We start from the raw sequence: 17,463 nt of genomic DNA, 5'->3' as shown, positions 1-17,463 counted from the left end.
AGATTCACCTCCGGTTACGCGTAACAATATAGGTTTCCATATGCCATCTGCCTATGATATTTTTTGATGACTTGATGCTGTACTGTTTGCATTGGCAAATCTATGCTGTTTCACGTAACAGGAGGTGAATCTGTCTGTAAGTGTTAGAGAAAAGTAAGAAAGTGCATCTCTGCCTCCACCTCAACTGTCAAACATTGACCACATGGTATGTTTACTTTTTGTTGATCTTATTTTTTGTGTCTTTAAGACTCACACACACTCACAATTATTTTTGAGAGAGAATTAGCAGAATATATCTGTACTGTCAGACATAGAAAGGCGAGACAGATCCTGACCAGATACAGGCTCAGTGACTATTCATTTGTGACATGCAGTGATGTATTCCCCTGCTAATTATACAGCAGAACCGTCTACATTATATCCTGTGTGTGTGTGTGATTTGTGACTGAATAAACAAACACTTTCTCTGATCACCAGAGACCCAAACTCCAATTCCACTGAGGGATGGCAGATGATAACAGTGGTGTCCAGACTGACGTGACAATGCAGTCCAATGATACAAAGACAGAGTATCGCGAAAGCGAATTACTGTGTATGAACACTGACATCTTTCTGTTTGACGAGATGCTGACGAACTTCCCCGAAACCAATGTTGATTGGAGCGACACAAACAGCCTACTACAGCCCTTACTATGGTTACATGAAGACTTTGACAGCCCACCTGAATATTCCTGTGTACTTGAAGAAATCATTGAGATACTTGATGGCCCCTGGATACCTTAGACTCTTGTATATCCATGTGGTGTCTACTGGTGTACAATGAAGAAATCACACCGTACTTTTTTATTTTATTCACATTGCATTCCATAACAACTTCAAATGCGAACATAATACAAATCTGTCTAAGGCTCAGCATATTGTTAACATGATCAACAATGTCATTGTCATTGTCATTAAATCTATGTGTCAGCTCTCTCTGTCTCTCTGTCTCTCTCACTCTCAATTCAAATTTACTTTATTTGCATGAATGTCACAGAGACTGTGTTGCTAAAGCGCAAAGAGTCAATTAAACAGAACACAAATACACTTCATGAGTTAATATGTACATATATAAATAGAGTAAAAATTGAAGAAAATAAAATAAGACATCAATTGTGAGGACATGTTTCTGTGTGGGTGTGTGTGTACACACTTTACACAGTACCATATGCACAGACAAAAACCCTCAAATGGATTACTTCAGAAAATCTCAATTTACCCACTTACCAGCAACCTGACAGTTAGTATGACTGGGGGCAGTGGTGGTATGTTGCCGCGTCCGCAAAGTCTGACACCCCCTCTTCCTCCACTGTGGTTTCTCACCAGCTTAGCTCTCACACGAGCAGGGAGATGGTCAGAGGGTGCGCTGTTTTTGTCCCACAGGGCTAGCAGGGTATCTTTGGAGTAGGCAAGGTGACACACTCCCTGAGTCCACAGTCCGTCATGCGGCCACTGCGGCAGTCAGTTGGAGGGTCAGCTGCTTGGCTAACGCCATCGGCGCCTGTCCACTGGATCCTCTGCTCCTCTCCACCGTCGTCGTAGGGAGACTGGGCTGTCTCTCGTGGGCCAGCTGCTAGGCTAATGCCATCAGCGCCTACCCACCGGATCCTCTGCTCCTCTCCGCCGTGTCGTAGGGAGACTGGGCTGTCTCTCGTGGGCCAGCTGCTAGGCTAATGCCATCAGCGCCTACCCACCGGATCCTCTGCTCCTCTCCACCGTCGTCGTAGGGAGACTGGGCTGTCTCTCGTGGGCCAGCTGCTAGGCTAATGCCATCAGCGCCTACCCACCGGATCCTCTGCTCCTCTCCGCCGTGTCGTAGGGAGACTGGGCTGTCTCTCGTGGGCCAGCTGCTCGGCTAACGCCGTTGGCTAGTTGACGTTGTTAACTCAGGCGTCCGTGGTGGCTACCACTGCGTGGTAAGGAGCTGATTGGGTTGGGAACCAGTCGTCCTAGAACTGCACCACATTTGTTTTCCTCTCTCTTCTCTGTCATACCTGAAACACACAAGTTATAAAATAGTGAAAAGAAAGCAGCACAAATAACACAACACAAGTACACAAGCACCCACCACAGAGTCAATTAAACAGGACAAAAATACACTTCATAAGTTAATATAAACATATAAAAATAGAGTAAAATTTAAGAAAAATAAAAAAGACAATAATTGTCTGTGTGTTCGTGTGCATGTTTAAAATAATAAACAGTAATAGAATAATAAGTAATAATGAGAATAAGTATTACTAATAAGTTACTGTAAGTAAAAGTTCATATTGTTTTCACATTCTGCTAAAACATGAACTTAAAGCAACACTAGGTAGTTTTTCGACCTTAAAATAATATTTCTAAACTCAGTTATGTGGTAGAATAATGGTTAATATGATGAATGGTGACGCCTCTGCAGCTTGGCTGGGGTCACGGCGGCAGAAACCGCACTGTGTAACTTCCCAGAGCGGGTAGGTACAGTACATACCTGACATAAAGAAGTCTAGTGCGACCTGCTTTAAGACACGTTTATTCATCGGTGGATTTAGCCAGCAGCTACTTGGATTTTTTGTAAACCAATGCCAATGCCAGGTCGCACTAGACTTCTTTACGTCAGGTATGTACCTACCCTCTCTGGGAAGTTACCTAGTGTTGCTTTACCTGACAGCAAACAATCGAGAATCCATTGTGGTCTGTGTCTCAACAGCAGCCAGGCAGCGTGAGGTTGTGAGCCTGAGCTCAGGGCAAAGGAAAGTCACAGATGACTTTTTTCTACACTTGCGGATCATGGCACGCATTTGCAGATCTGCCGCGGCAGAAGTGTAGCAAAAGGGAACAGAAATAAATGAGTCTTTCAGTCTTTACATTGAAATATTTCTTAATGTGTGACATGCAGTGACATCTGACTCTCTCTCTCTCTCTCTCTCTCTCTCTCTCTCTCTCTCTCTCTCGGGTTTTATGTAGCTTCCTCCTTTGACTTCCTCCTTAGACTCTTGTATATCCATGTGGTGTCTACTGGTGTATAATGAAGAAATCACACCGTACTTTTTTATTTTATTCACATTGCATTCCATAACAACTTCAAATGCGAACATAATACAAATCTGTCTAAGGCTCAGCATATTGTTAACATGATCAACAATGTCATTGTCATTGTCATTAAATCTATGTGTCAGCTCTCTCTGTCTCTCTGTCTCTCTCACTCTCAATTCAAATTTACTTTATTTGCATGAATGTCACAGAGACTGTGTTGCTAAAGCGCAAAGAGTCAATTAAACAGAACACAAATACACTTCATGAGTTAATATATACATATATAAATAGAGTAAAAATTGAAGAAAATAAAATAAGACATCAATTGTGAGGACATGTTTCTGTGTGGGTGTGTGTGTACACACTTTACACAGTACTATATGCACAGACATTTGGTGTGACAAAACTTCAACACTATAATCCTCAAATGGATTACTTCAGAAAATTTCAATTTACCAACTTACCAGCAACATGACAGTTAGTATGACTGGGGGCAGTGGTGGTATGTTGCCGCGCCCGCAAAGTCTGACACCCCCCTCTTCCTCCATTGTGGTTTCTCACAAGCTTAGCTCTCACACGAGCAGGGAGACTGGGCTGTCTCTCGTGGGCCAGCTGCTAGGCTAACGCCGTCAGCACCTGTCCACCGGATCCTCTGCTCCTCTCCGCCGTTGTAGTCGGGGGACTGGGCTGTCTCTCGTGGGCCAGCTGCTAGGCTAACGCCGTCAGCACCTGTCCACCGGATCCTCTGCTCCTCTCCGCCGTTGTAGTCGGGGGACTGGGTTCTCTCTCGTGGGCCAGCTGCTCGGCTAACGCCGTTGGCTAGTTGACGTTGTTAACTCAGGCGTCCGTGGTGGCTACCGCTGCGTGGTGAGGAGCTGACTGGGTTGGGAACCAGTCGTCCTACAACTGCACCACATTTGTTTTCCTCTCTCTTCTCTGTCATACCTGAAACACACAAGTTATAAAATAGTGAAAAGAAAGCAGCACAAATAACACAACACAAGTACACAAGCACCCGCCGCAGAGTCAATTAAACAGGACAAAAATACACTTCATAAGTTAATATAAATAAATAGAGTAAAATTTAAGAAAAATAAAATAAGACAATAATTATCTGTGTGTTCGTGTGCATGTTTAAAATAATAAACAGTAATAGAACAATAAGTAATAATGAGAAAAATGACAGTATCAATAAACAGAAATAAATGAGTCTTAGTCTTTACATTGAAACATTTCTTAATGTGTGACATGCAGTGACATCTGACTCTCTATATCTCTCTCGGGTTTTATGTAGCTTCCTCCTTTGTGTGGGAGGTATGGAGTTCTAATTGTTGCAAAACTATTTGCAAATGTGCATCTCAAACTGTGTGTGTGTATTCAGATCTTTGTGTGGGTATTCAGATCTGTGTGTGTGTGTGTGTTCAGTGTCGCGATCCGCAAGTGTAGAAAAGATTTGTCTGTCATTTTCCTTTGCCCTGAACTGACGCTGCCTGGCTGCTGTAGCAGTACAATCTACACATTGAGCGTGTCACTATTGGGGTGACACTAACAGATGATCGTTACCCTAAACTTACTGTAACTAAAAGTTCATATTTTGTTCACATTCTGCTAAAACATGAACCTAACTGACAGCAAACAATCGAGAATCCATTGTGATCTGCCTCTCAACAACAGCCAGGCAGCGTGAGGTTGTGAGCCTGAGCTCAGGGCATACAATCATCAGAAGATGATTGCATGCATGCTCCAATGTCTCACTTAACAATGATAAAGTTAATCTAAATTTCACTTTATCAACTTCACAGTTACTTAAATACACTTTCTGGGCCCACAAACACCTTAATTCCTTATTCACTTGACACGTTTAAGGGCAAAAAAAAACCCCTCACTAAACACACACCTTAATACAATCTAAATCCTACACCTAAATATATACCCAAACCAAAATAACGTAAACACGGACACACAGATCTGAACACATACATACAAATGTCAACACGAACACACATATCTAAATACGTACAGAGACATTAATACACATTTGCAAATACTTTTGTATTTGTCTCTCTCTCCCACCTTTTCCAATATAACAAAAAAATGAAATTAAAATATTACTGTCCCCTTTTTTTCCAGGAAATACTATAAATAAATTATTCCTTTTTTTTTAAAGAAAAATTTTACATTGTATTATATACACAGACAAAAAACTTTTAACACTGTTTTTAACACATCCTCAAATGGATTACTTCAGAAAATCTCAATTTATCAACTTCAACGTTACTTAAACACACACTCTGGGCCCACAAACACCTTAATGCAATCTAAATCAAACCAAACCAAAATAATGTACCATTCCCGATGTATTGGGGTGACACTAACAGATGATCGTTACCCTAAACTTACTGTAACTAAAAGTTCATATTTTGTTCACATTCTGCTAAAACATGAACCTAACTGACAGCAAACAATCGAGAATCCATTGTGATCTGCCTCTCAACAACAGCCAGGCAGCGTGAGGTTGTGAGCCTGAGCTCAGGGCATACAATCATCAGAAGATGATTGCATGCATGCTCCAATGTCTCACTTAACAATGATAAAGTTAATCTAAATTTCACTTTATCAACTTCACAGTTACTTAAATACACTTTCTGGGCCCACAAACACCTTAATTCCTTATTCACTTGACACGTTTAAGGGCAAAAAAAAACCCCTCACTAAACACACACCTTAATACAATCTAAATCCTACACCTAAATATATACCCAAACCAAAATAACGTAAACACGGACACACAGATCTGAACACATACATACAAATGTCAACACGAACACACATATCTAAATACGTACAGAGACATTAATACACATTTGCAAATACTTTTGTATTTGTCTCTCTCTCCCACCTTTTCCAATATAACAAAAAAATGAAATTAAAATATTACTGTCCCCTTTTTTTCCAGGAAATACTATAAATAAATTATTCCTTTTTTTTAAAGAAAAATTTTACATTGTATTATATACACAGACAAAAAACTTTTAACACTGTTTTTAACACATCCTCAAATGGATTACTTCAGAAAATCTCAATTTATCAACTTCAACGTTACTTAAACACACACTCTGGGCCCACAAACACCTTAATGCAATCTAAATCAAACCAAACCAAAATAATGTACCATTCCCGATGTATTGGACTTGTTCGTTGTGGTCCCAAAACTACTCAACAAGTAAAATAAAAGGATATTTGAGTCAATGTTACCGTCCCGTCTGTCCTTCAACACGGAGTCTGTCAGTTTTCTCTTTCCTCCTCACACGTTACCAGAATAACTCAATACTAAAGTCCTGGTCCCTCGAAACTCTGTCTTTTCCATTCTCTCTACATGGGGGAGGGCATTTCCTGTTGCAATGCAAACTCTGTGTGTGTGTGTGTGTGTGTGTGTGTGTGTGTGTGTGATCTCTCTCTCTCTCTGTGTGTGTGTGTGTGTGTGTGTGTGTGTGTGTGTGTGTGTGTGTCTCCCGTCTTTTCCAATATATTGGAACATTATACATTTTTGCTATAAAACTCATAGTATCATGTAAGTAATCGCAATTGTCTTTTTTTCATTTTACTTACAAGAGGTTTGTATCTTTTTGAAAATAATGTTGCAACTCAAACGTCTTTCTCTTGTCCATTATTTTGAAATTGTTCACACTGTCTATAGTTTGTGGAAAATATAATCTTGCTAACAAAGTAAATGTACTGCTACAGGTGTTATGTCTCATGCAGCTATCATGCAATTATATTTCTGTGTGTGAGAACACGATGCGCTCAGGTCAAGGCCACACTCCCCTCCATATTGCCAAACAGGAAATGATCCCACGGGAAAAAAAAAATTTCCCGTGGAAAAAAAACTGAGCTCAGGCACATTCTCATTTGTCAGATGGACACGTGCACACACTCTCTCTGTCTTTCTCTCTCTCTCTCTCTCTCTCTCTCTCTCTCTCTCTCCCTCACACACACACAGACACACACACACACACCTACGGGAACCTTTGCCCAGTAGAGTGTCTCTCCTATGGGAAGAACACCTGTTGGTAGTTCTCGCAGACAGTTGCAACAAACTTTCAATAACATTGAACTTTTCTCGTAGCTTTGGTATATAAGGCTTTTTTGAGGCCCTGCTCATTGTTCAGTGCACTGTGTGGCAGCACCATGGCAGATTGATATACAGTAAATGCAGCTCTTGATTATATTTTTGATCACCACACAGGTGTTATTTTATGTAACTGTATAAAAATATTAAATGGTTTCAAAACAAATGTCCATGGTATCTTTGACCCAAAGTAGTCTGTGATAAACAGTATACTATGTTTCATCTGATTATTTCTTATAGTCAAAATAATCCAGAAATTGTGTTTTTTAGAACTCAAATTCAAGATGTACCCGCTCAGATCAATGAGGCATAGAGGGCATAAATAACAAAAAGAAGTTCAAAACTTGTAATGTTCACAAGAACTTAAGTTGATAAAAAAATCTAACACAACAAGTAGTGATAATATATGTATTATTAGAGTTTTTATGATGAGTTTTAATGGAACGGTCATTTTTGACCGGGAACACAAAATTGTTTAACATGAAATGAACACAACATGAGGGTTAAATTTGAAGCATTTCTTCATGTGTGACATGCAGTGATGTATTCCCCTGCTAATTAGACAGCAAAGCAAAGTGTGTGTGTGTGTGTGTGTGTGTGTGTGTGTGTGTGTGTGTGTGTGTCATGAACCATAACGAGGCTCAAATCATCCAACCAGTGCTTTTCGGTCCAATTGACTCGGACTTATCAATCCGGTACTATTTGATCCAATTAAAATGATGTCATCCAGCAGGTACTGCCTGCATTTGCACGGCTGTACTGTTATGGAAATGGTAAAGTCACAGATGACTTTTTTCTACACTTGCGGATCGTGGCACGCATATGCAGATCTGCCGCGGCAGAAGTGTAGCAAAAGGGAACAGAAATAAATGAGTCTTTCAGTCTTTACATTGAAATATTTCTTAATGTGTGACATGCAGTGACATCTGTCTCTCTCTCTCTCGGGTTTTATGTAGCTTCCTCCTTTGACTTCCTCCTTAGACTCTTGTATATCCATGTGGTGTCTACTGGTGTATAATGAAGAAATCACACCGTACTTTTTTATTTTATTCACATTGCATTCCATAACAACTTCAAATGCGAACATAATACAAATCTGTCTAAGGCTCAGCATATTGTTAACATGATCAACAATGTCATTGTCATTGTCATTAAATCTATGTGTCAGCTCTCTCTGTCTCTCTGTCTCTCTCACTCTCAATTCAAATTTACTTTATTTGCATGAATGTCACAGAGACTGTGTTGCTAAAGCGCAAAGAGTCAATTAAACGGAACACAAATACACTTCATGAGTTAATATATACATATATAAATAGAGTAAAAATTGAAGAAAATAAAATAAGACATCAATTGTGAGGACATGTTTCTGTGTGGGTGTGTGTGTACACACTTTACACAGTACTATATGCACAGACATTTGGTGTGACAAAACTTCAACACTATAATCCTCAAATGGATTACTTCAGAAAATTTCAATTTACCAACTTACCAGCAACATGACAGTTAGTATGACTGGGGGCAGTGGTGGTATGTTGCCGCGCCCGCAAAGTCTGACACCCCCCTCTTCCTCCATTGTGGTTTCTCACAAGCTTAGCTCTCTCTCTCTCTCTCTCTCTCTCTCTCTCCCTCACACACACACAGACACACACACACACACCTACGGGAACCTTTGCCCAGTAGAGTGTATCTCCTATGGAAACAACACCTGTTGGTAGTTCTCGCAGACAGTGTGTGTGTGTGCGTGCGTGTGTGTGTGTGTGTGTCATGAACCATAACGAAACATCTCTCGGGTTTTATGTAGCTTCCTCCTTTGACTTCCTCCTTAGACTCTTGTATATCCATGTGGTGTCTACTGGTGTATAATGAAGAAATCACACCGTACTTTTTTATTTTATTCACATTGCATTCCATAACAACTTCAAATGCGAACATAATACAAATCTGTCTAAGGCTCAGCATATTGTTAACATGATCAACAATGTCATTGTCATTGTCATTAAATCTATGTGTCAGCTCTCTCTCTCTCTCTCTCTCTCTCTCTCTCTCTCCCTCACACACACACACACAGACACACACACACACACCTACGGGAACCTTTGCCCAGTAGAGTGTATCTCCTATGGAAACAACACCTGTTGGTAGTTCTCGCAGACAGTGTGTGTGTGTGTGTGCGTGCGTGTGTGTGTGTGTGTGTGTCATGAACCATAACGAGGCTCAAATCATCCAACCAGTGCTTTTCGGTCCAATTGACTCGGACTTATCAATCCGGTACTATTTGATCCAATTAAAATGATGTCATCCAGCAGGTACTGCTGCAAGTCTATACTGTTATGGAAATGTGTGTGTGTGTGTGTGTGTGTGTGTCTGTTGAGACTTGAAATTCTTAGGAGGAGTCTCTGCTTAATATAAGTGAAGTTACACAGACAGTAAAGTCAGTGTAACTTAGACTCTGGACTGAGAATATGAGCTGCTATGAAGAAGACAAAGGCAAGGGCAAAGGACAAAACAAAACTGGGATCGTACGTGGACATCATCCTAAATACAAGCAATTGCATCAACCTGATACAGAACTGAGAGAATCTACACCATCTCCTGTGCGCAAAATGGAACAAAGACGGTGGTGTGGGGAAAGTAATAAAAGGTTTGACAATAGAGCGTACCAAGAACAGTATGTGGTTGCTCATAACATTGGCCACCCGAGACACCCCGAGGGTCCTTATGGCAGAGGAAGAGGAAGAGGAAGAGGAACCTATCGATGTCAATCTCGGGTTGACAGACACGGGTCTGAACAAGGTCCACTCTGGAAGAACATTGGTTACAAAACACCAGTGTGCCATGCTACTGGAAGTGGAAAACGTCGGATATCTGAAGAACCTCAAGAATTGACAGTGTCCTCTAGTAAAAGTAAGTACCGTAAGACCGATGAGAGAGCCAGGCAGCATGACAGTGGCAACAGATCCCAATCTACAAGTCTTAGATGGACTGTTGGTAATTATAGTCAAGAGATTACTAAGACTTGTGTAAACCGTAAGAGAAGGACAGAATCAGACAGCTCAGTTATTGGTGTGGTGAGAGCCAAAGTCTCCGGTGATCAAATTCACAGTGACACAGGTAGCGTTCCAACAGCAAAGCTTGGTAGACAAGACACAGGTGCTTTACACAAGCACAGTACGTCCAGAGTGCAGTCGTCCAAGGCTACCCCTCCCTCAACCTGTAATAAAAAAAAGAGAGCCTGGAAGAACGACAGTAACACCAACAGCAGCAGCAGTGACAGTGACAGCAACAGCAACAGCAGCAGCGACAGCAGCAGTGACTCCAGCAGCGACTCCAGTAGCAACTCTGACAATGATGAAGAAGTGTATATTGTCAATGTGACCTCTGCCCCAAAGGCAATCGGAAGCATTAGCTCAAAGAGTGCAACCCGAGACAACAGAGCCTCTGCCGACGCTGCCAGTGTTGAACAAGAGCCAAGGCCTGTCTCTTCCCCAAAGACAATCAGACGCAGTGGCTCAAAGACTGCAGCTGGAGACAACAGAGGCTCCGCTGACTACGACGTGTCTAAAGTCCCAGCTGAGAAGAAGTCCAGGTACAAGACAGATGAGGCCTCTGCCCCAAAGATAAGGATTTACAAAGATGGGTATGTAGTATATATTATTGTGATTATATATTTATATGGATATTCATGAAGGGTATATATGGTATATATATATATATATATAGGTGTATTATGTAGTTAGGTTATTCGTGTAGCTACAAACTGAAGAGTAGTTAAAAAGGGATGGGAATTTTTATTTATTTTTTAAAAAGTGTTGTACTTCTCCCACTCCTTGAGTGGAATGAGATCGATACTTTAGTTTCAGTCTTTCTCCTGTATGCACTGCTGCAGTTTCATCAAAGAGGCGACCTGGCTGTCTGTGTCTGTCTGAGTAAGTCCTCACAGCAGGCACACTTTGCTCCACCTCCCCCCTCTTGTGATTTGATGATGTACCGTCACGTGACTCAGGCAAACACGCAAGCAGCCAGCAGCACACACACACACACACACACACACACACACACACGGAGCAGGAGGAGGGCATGATCTGCAAAAAGGCTCTAAGATACAGTGGTGACCCCACAAATTCATACAAGCATATAAAAAATCATGTGGACGAAAACAAAAAAGAAAAGATAATTATCTACTACCGTTCTCTAAAAGGGTAGTAGATCATTTTGTGCACTTTGTTTATTTAAGAAACAAATCCAGACATGACACTTTATGGGGAAAAATTGTTTTTGTTACTGTTCTATTGTTTCTGAACAAAAACTTTTGTTATGATAATGTATTTTCTATTGACCTATAAACTTTACCCGCAGTCTGTCCTGGGTTTTAACTAATTAATAATCCAAAAACACTAAAAAGTCATGAAAATTCATTCAGATTTAGCAATTTGATGATGCATCCAACTTAATAATTTAAAAAGTATCGGTGTCGGTATGGGTATCGGCGATACTGGCCCTGTATTTACTTGGTATCGGATCGATACCAAATCATGCAGTATCGCCCACCACTATGTGCAGTGTTTTGTAATGTCTTAGCTCTGTATTTTATTTTTACTTTTTTAATTTCTTATTTTCTTTCTTTCTTTTGTATGTACAAATAGCTACATACATTTATTTCTTTATATACATGTTCGAAATAAAATTCATTCATTCATTCATTCATTCATAATCAGACGCAGTGGCTCAAAGACTGCAGCTGGAGACAACAGAGGCTCCGCTGACTACGACGTGTCTAAAGTCCCAGCTGAGAAGAAGTCCAGGTACAAGACAGATGAGGCCTCTGCCCCAAAGATAAGGATTTACAAAGATGGGTATGTAGTATATATTATTGTGATTATATATTTATATGGATATTCATGAAGGGTATATATGGTATATATATATATATAGATGTATTATGTAGTTAGGTTATTCGTGTAGCTACAAACTGAAGAGTAGTTAAAAAGGGGTGGGAATTTTTATTTATTTTTTAAAAAGTGTTGTACTTCTCCCACTCCTTGAGTGGAATGAGATCGATACTTTAGTTTCAGTCTTTCTCCTGTATGCACTGCTGCAGTTTCATCAAAGAGCGACCTGCTCTGTATTTTATTTTACTTTTTTAATTTCTTATTTTCTTTCTTTCTTTTGTATGTACAAATAGCTACATACATTTATTTCTTTATATACATGTTCGAAATAACATTAATTCATTCATTCATTCATTCATTCATTCATTCATAATCAGACGCAGTAGCTCAAAGAGTGCAGCTGGAGACAACAGAACCTCCGCCGACCATGAAGTGTGTACAGTGCCAGCTGAAAGGAAGTTCACCCGGTGTAACACAGATGAGGCCTCTGCCGAGACCAGCGCTGCCTGTGCTAAACAAGAGTCAAGGGATGTCTCAACAACAGACATTGCGTCTGTGACCATTGTTGCATCAACTGAGCTCGTGTCCCAGTATAGTGAGGTGGAGGCTGACTATGCTGAGACCAGCGCTGCCTGTGTTAAACTACTTGAGTCCCAGTGTGACGAGAAGGAGGGTGCCCCTGCTGAAACTGAGGAGTGTAATACCATGTCCCAACGTACACCTGAGCCAGAGTCCCAAGCTGCACCGGTGTGTGAAATGTGTACCGATACACCTGGATATGCTGAACCTGTGATTGCATCCACAAGTCTTGCATCTTTGCCAGAGTGGTATGTGTATATCATCATCATCATCATCATCATCATCATTGTGTTTCTAATTATACTGGTAGAAGCTATACCTTGTGGTGCTTTACTGACAATGTTCCTTCCTTTTTTATCTTACAGTAACAGAGACACTCACCAGGAGAGTTTCATCGATGTAAGTGAGTGCAATGAGAGACTATGGAATTTCCAGTCCAGTTCAGACACGCATGCTGCAAGCGTGTTCACTATTCCCACGACAGTCCCTATATGCCAGCCTAAATCGATATACGATTATGGAGACGTGTCTGCGTCTGGCTACGTTAACCTGTTTCCTGCAGAGCAGACCTGTGAGTACGCGTCACAAGACGTGTCACAAGACTCCTCGACCCGAACTTTTCGAGTAGAAGACCATCACCCACAAGTACCTTCAACACCTCGACATCTAACGTCCCACCAGCAAGTGCCTGCTGAAACACAGCACCAATTACCTCTGACACCCCAGCAGCAGCAGCTACCAATACATCACCGTGACCCTCTACAATCTCAGCAACTGGTATTCCTGCAACCACAACTACCACCACCACCACCACCACCACCACCACAGCCTCAGCAGTGTCAGGGTGTAAGTTGCGACATCTTCCAGCCAGTTACACCTGTACTACAGCATTCAATATTCCAATTCCCAACCGAAGCTGTAGTAGCTGTAACACACCCAGAAGCCCCCCACACTCTCACTCCACGGCACAGCTTGGAGAGCCATGGTGAAAACATCACGTTCAGCGATACTCTGCTGGCTCTGATAAAGCAGTCGCTCTTGTGTGCCACCTGTAAGACAACCTTCAACAGAGCGGTTATCTGTCAAGAATTCTTGATTCAGTTCAACAAACCCATCCAATGTGTATGTGGTTGTGTAATCTGCACAATATGTTACCACGCGCACAGAGGATGCAAGGTACACAGTGTAGTGTCTCAACGCGGCACCATCAACACCACAGTCAGCAGGTTTGCTAATTATCCTGATATGGCGAACATAGGAGTGTGGGAGCTCGAACGTGATCCAACCGACCGTTTCAGGACAGATGACAATGTCAGCAGATTCGCTCGGAGTATCTTGGACACCAACGTTGGGCCTTCTCTTGAGAGTCTGCAAAGCGGTACGTGTAATTTTTATTCTATTTTCCAAGCTATACATTATTCATCTATCAACTTGGCAATTGAAACTGTTGTTGCTTCTCCATGCAGTGTTCAGCCACCTCATCACCGCGAGAGATGAGATGTCCTTCACGTATTGGGCAAACGCACGAATGCCAGAAGAGACGGCCTACAGATATGTCTGCATCCCTCACGTTCCGGGTTTCTGGGATCACATTCTGGTGGGAACCTGTCCGCTGCCCAACACGGAAAAGATGATTGGTCCTGATGACTACTTGCCTAAATTGTTCAACGTATCCCTTGGTTCATACCGATTTCACTGGAGCTGTTTTGTGTTGAAAAGACAGATCATCTTGGCTATGTGGTGTTCGGCTGTGTCATCAGCAGGGCAGACTGAGGTATTTCCACTTGTCCATAAAGATTTGAAAAACATTACCACAGGCTTGGAGTTTAGAGAGATGGTGGTTTATCTGTCTCGGTGGTTTAAAGTTCAGTACGCGACACCAACAGACCGGTCCCTGGCTATAGTCTTAGATTGTAAACCCTCCGACGGTTCTAGTGTGGTTGACGTGATAACTGTGCTAGCTTCGAAGAGTGGGATGGTAAGTGTCACCCCTAAATACGTAAAACGTCTGGTCATCCATGATACAGACTACACATTCAATCGCAAGCTTGCCAAGACTATATTCACTTGCCCTCATGGTGAAGAGTTTGACGGTGACAGTGTAGACCAGCATTGTATTGACATCGTTGGTGAGTTTAGGGACTACGACGAGGACAGTTATGGATCTGCACAGATATGTACCAACACAGCGGTTTATAGTTTCATTTAGATATGACCTGTGGTCATGGTCAAGTGGCTGTAGGAGTAGTTGTAGGTTTTGTACAACCAATATATACAGTAAATGTGTCCTCAACAAAAGGGATAACGGTTTTCTATATTGATATGTGAAACACTGGAAATGTATCTAACCGTGGGTGTTGTTCTAACACCCCTCCCTATGAAATGTACACACAGAGATTATGTAATATTGACAAACCATGTTTTTGATATCTCTTCATGTCTGCACGCTTTTATTCACACTTGTCAAATGTACACCTTTGTGTTTGTAAGTGTATATGATAACATTGTGAAAATAAACACAAAGTGGAACTTTGTTGGAGATTGTATATATGAACGTGTTGTTGGACTCGTTTTTTTTTGTGATGATGTGATTTATATTTCTGTTGTGTCACCAACAGGACTCGTATTTGTCAAGAACGTGACCATGGAGCAATTCTTCCAACCATAGCTCATATTGTCAACCTTCACAAACATCCCTCCATCTTTGCCTCCCTGGCTATATAGACACCCTTGACTGTCTATATCCATCATTTGCCTTACATCTACCATGCAAGATTGTACGCAGGTGGATAGCGAGGTCAGTTATTGTGTCACATGTGAGCATAAGAGCCATCGTCGGCTGTGTGCAGAGACAATTAAAGCGCTTTGCGCCCAGGATACCGGTGTCGACGCTGACCCCTCCGACTCTTGGAAGAGTGTATCTGATTCTAGATACCAATCCTGGTGACTTGTTGGAACAGATAGATGAAGATTTTGAGAAGGCCTATGACAGCCTGATTGTCGTCTGGTTGCTTACATTGAAACCTTTTATATATCACGACATATTAACAATAATAAAAATAGTTCCAAATCGCACATGTTGACACTCCTATGAGACGACCTAACCCGACACGTCCACCATGTCTAACATCTTGGTTAAAAAACAGCAGGATGACTTCACAGGACTGTGTGCTGCTGAAGCTACAAGACTTGAAAAGGACACACGTGAGCTTCTAGTCAACCTGACTGGAATGGGCTGGACATGTCCTGGGTTTCAACTTGCGTGCACCGTGAGACTTACAGACATCCGCAGATACAAGATTACCGTGACCTGCGAAGGCTTTCCGAGAGTTGATCAAACCCTGTTTGAGATACACAAATGCCCAGGGAGAGAACACAGCTTCCAATGTCTTATTCACAAAGTACAGGCACCATCTGTACATTATCTGGAGAAGGCGAAAGCTATTGTGAAAGAGCCTCCGAACCCGTTCATATCGGAGTTCTTGGGCCCAAGAGAAATGGACAACGGAGACTTTGATTTGGCAATGACTTTGACCTTGGATCACAGTTTAACGTATCACACCAACATTGAAGTGAACGACAACTGTTCTGAGGCTCTCAAGTGTGTCTTGACAGAAGGGGACCCTCAGGACATGTCTACGATCTGGAATCCCATGAAGACTGTTGTTTATTATGTAGTTTACCACACCTTTGCAGCGATGCTACAAGAAAACCTGTGACTGTGTATGAAGATGAATAAAAGAATGTGTTAACCTGACTCTCTCTGTGTGTGTGTGTGTGTGTGTGTGTGTGTGTGTGTGTGTGTGTGTGTGTGTGTGTGTAGTGACTCTTGTTTGTAGTTGAGGTACGCTAAAGCCACCCTGACAGAGATGTAACCCTCTAGAAGTTTTGCGACTTGATGGTTCACTGTAGCATTGATTTGTCACATACACATTGATACATCCAATGGGGGTTCCAATTTATTCAGATTCAGGCATCATAAAAGCGATAGGACATGGATACAACTGAGGCTGCAACTCAATATGACTCAAGCACCCTAATGGCAAATTCAAGAGGGGTTTATCACAACAACGTGTATGTGGATTATGTTGTCATTAGAGGGGGCAAACAGGAGATTTGTGCGTATAACCTTTTTATAAATGCAACTGTGGTGAATGAACACTTTAGCTACAGTGCAGTATTAGACCTAGACGAAGACACAGACACGGACACAGACACAGACATAGACACAGACCTCTCACCCGGAGGACAGTACACAACTCCTTTGGAACAAGAGCAACTCGTCAATGGCTACACACAGCACATAACTGACAAACTGAAGCCTCTTCTACTGTCATCCCCGTGCAACCAACGCAGCGTACTCTTTGTGTCTTCCAGTATCATACCCAGACAATTGATCGAGATCACGGGGGCTAGGCCTGAGGTGATAGTCCATTTTCTCAACTGTTTCCGTAATGTGTACATGGTGAACGGAGAATCTTTTTGCAATCCTACTTTTACGGACAAGTGGATCACATCATCGCTCCCTGAACATCTACGGGTCGCTCACACTTCTCTGGATGGTTACATACCAGTGACATTAAAAGACTCGAAACAGGTTTATCTCCTGGGAACTCTTCAGAAGGGAGGTAATGGATTAGACAGGTATCTCCTGTACAAGGATGATCATATCACGTACATCGAGATGGCTCATTATGTCTACCGTCTCAATCTAAGAGGGACTAATGAGGACTTTCCGAGAAATCCCTACTGCGAGTACACTATAGGGTCGTGTGGCATTTTTGACGTAGTCCACGAATATCATTCACTCAA

The 17,463-nt window shown here is 41.8% G+C and overlaps 1 long non-coding RNA gene across 1 annotated transcript; it reads right to left on the bottom strand.

The window, feature by feature from the left end:
• Window positions 1–837: 837 nt before the first annotated feature.
• On the bottom strand, window positions 838–6,372 carry LOC311254067. Its single transcript, XR_014622179.1, has 3 exons — window positions 6,310–6,372; window positions 3,519–3,999; window positions 838–2,033 (listed from the first exon to the last, which is right to left on the bottom strand). It is a non-coding gene; the product is annotated as an uncharacterized lncRNA (long non-coding RNA).
• Window positions 6,373–17,463: the final 11,091 nt, after the last annotated feature.

The sequence above is a fragment of the Pagrus pagrus genome, assembly GCF_965226575.1.
Source record: "Pagrus pagrus genome assembly, contig: HAP1_SCAFFOLD_235, whole genome shotgun sequence".
NCBI lineage: Eukaryota > Metazoa > Chordata > Actinopteri > Spariformes > Sparidae > Pagrus > Pagrus pagrus.
The sequence above is the reverse complement of the archived record's forward strand: the minus strand, read 5'-3'. Positions and strand labels throughout refer to the sequence as shown.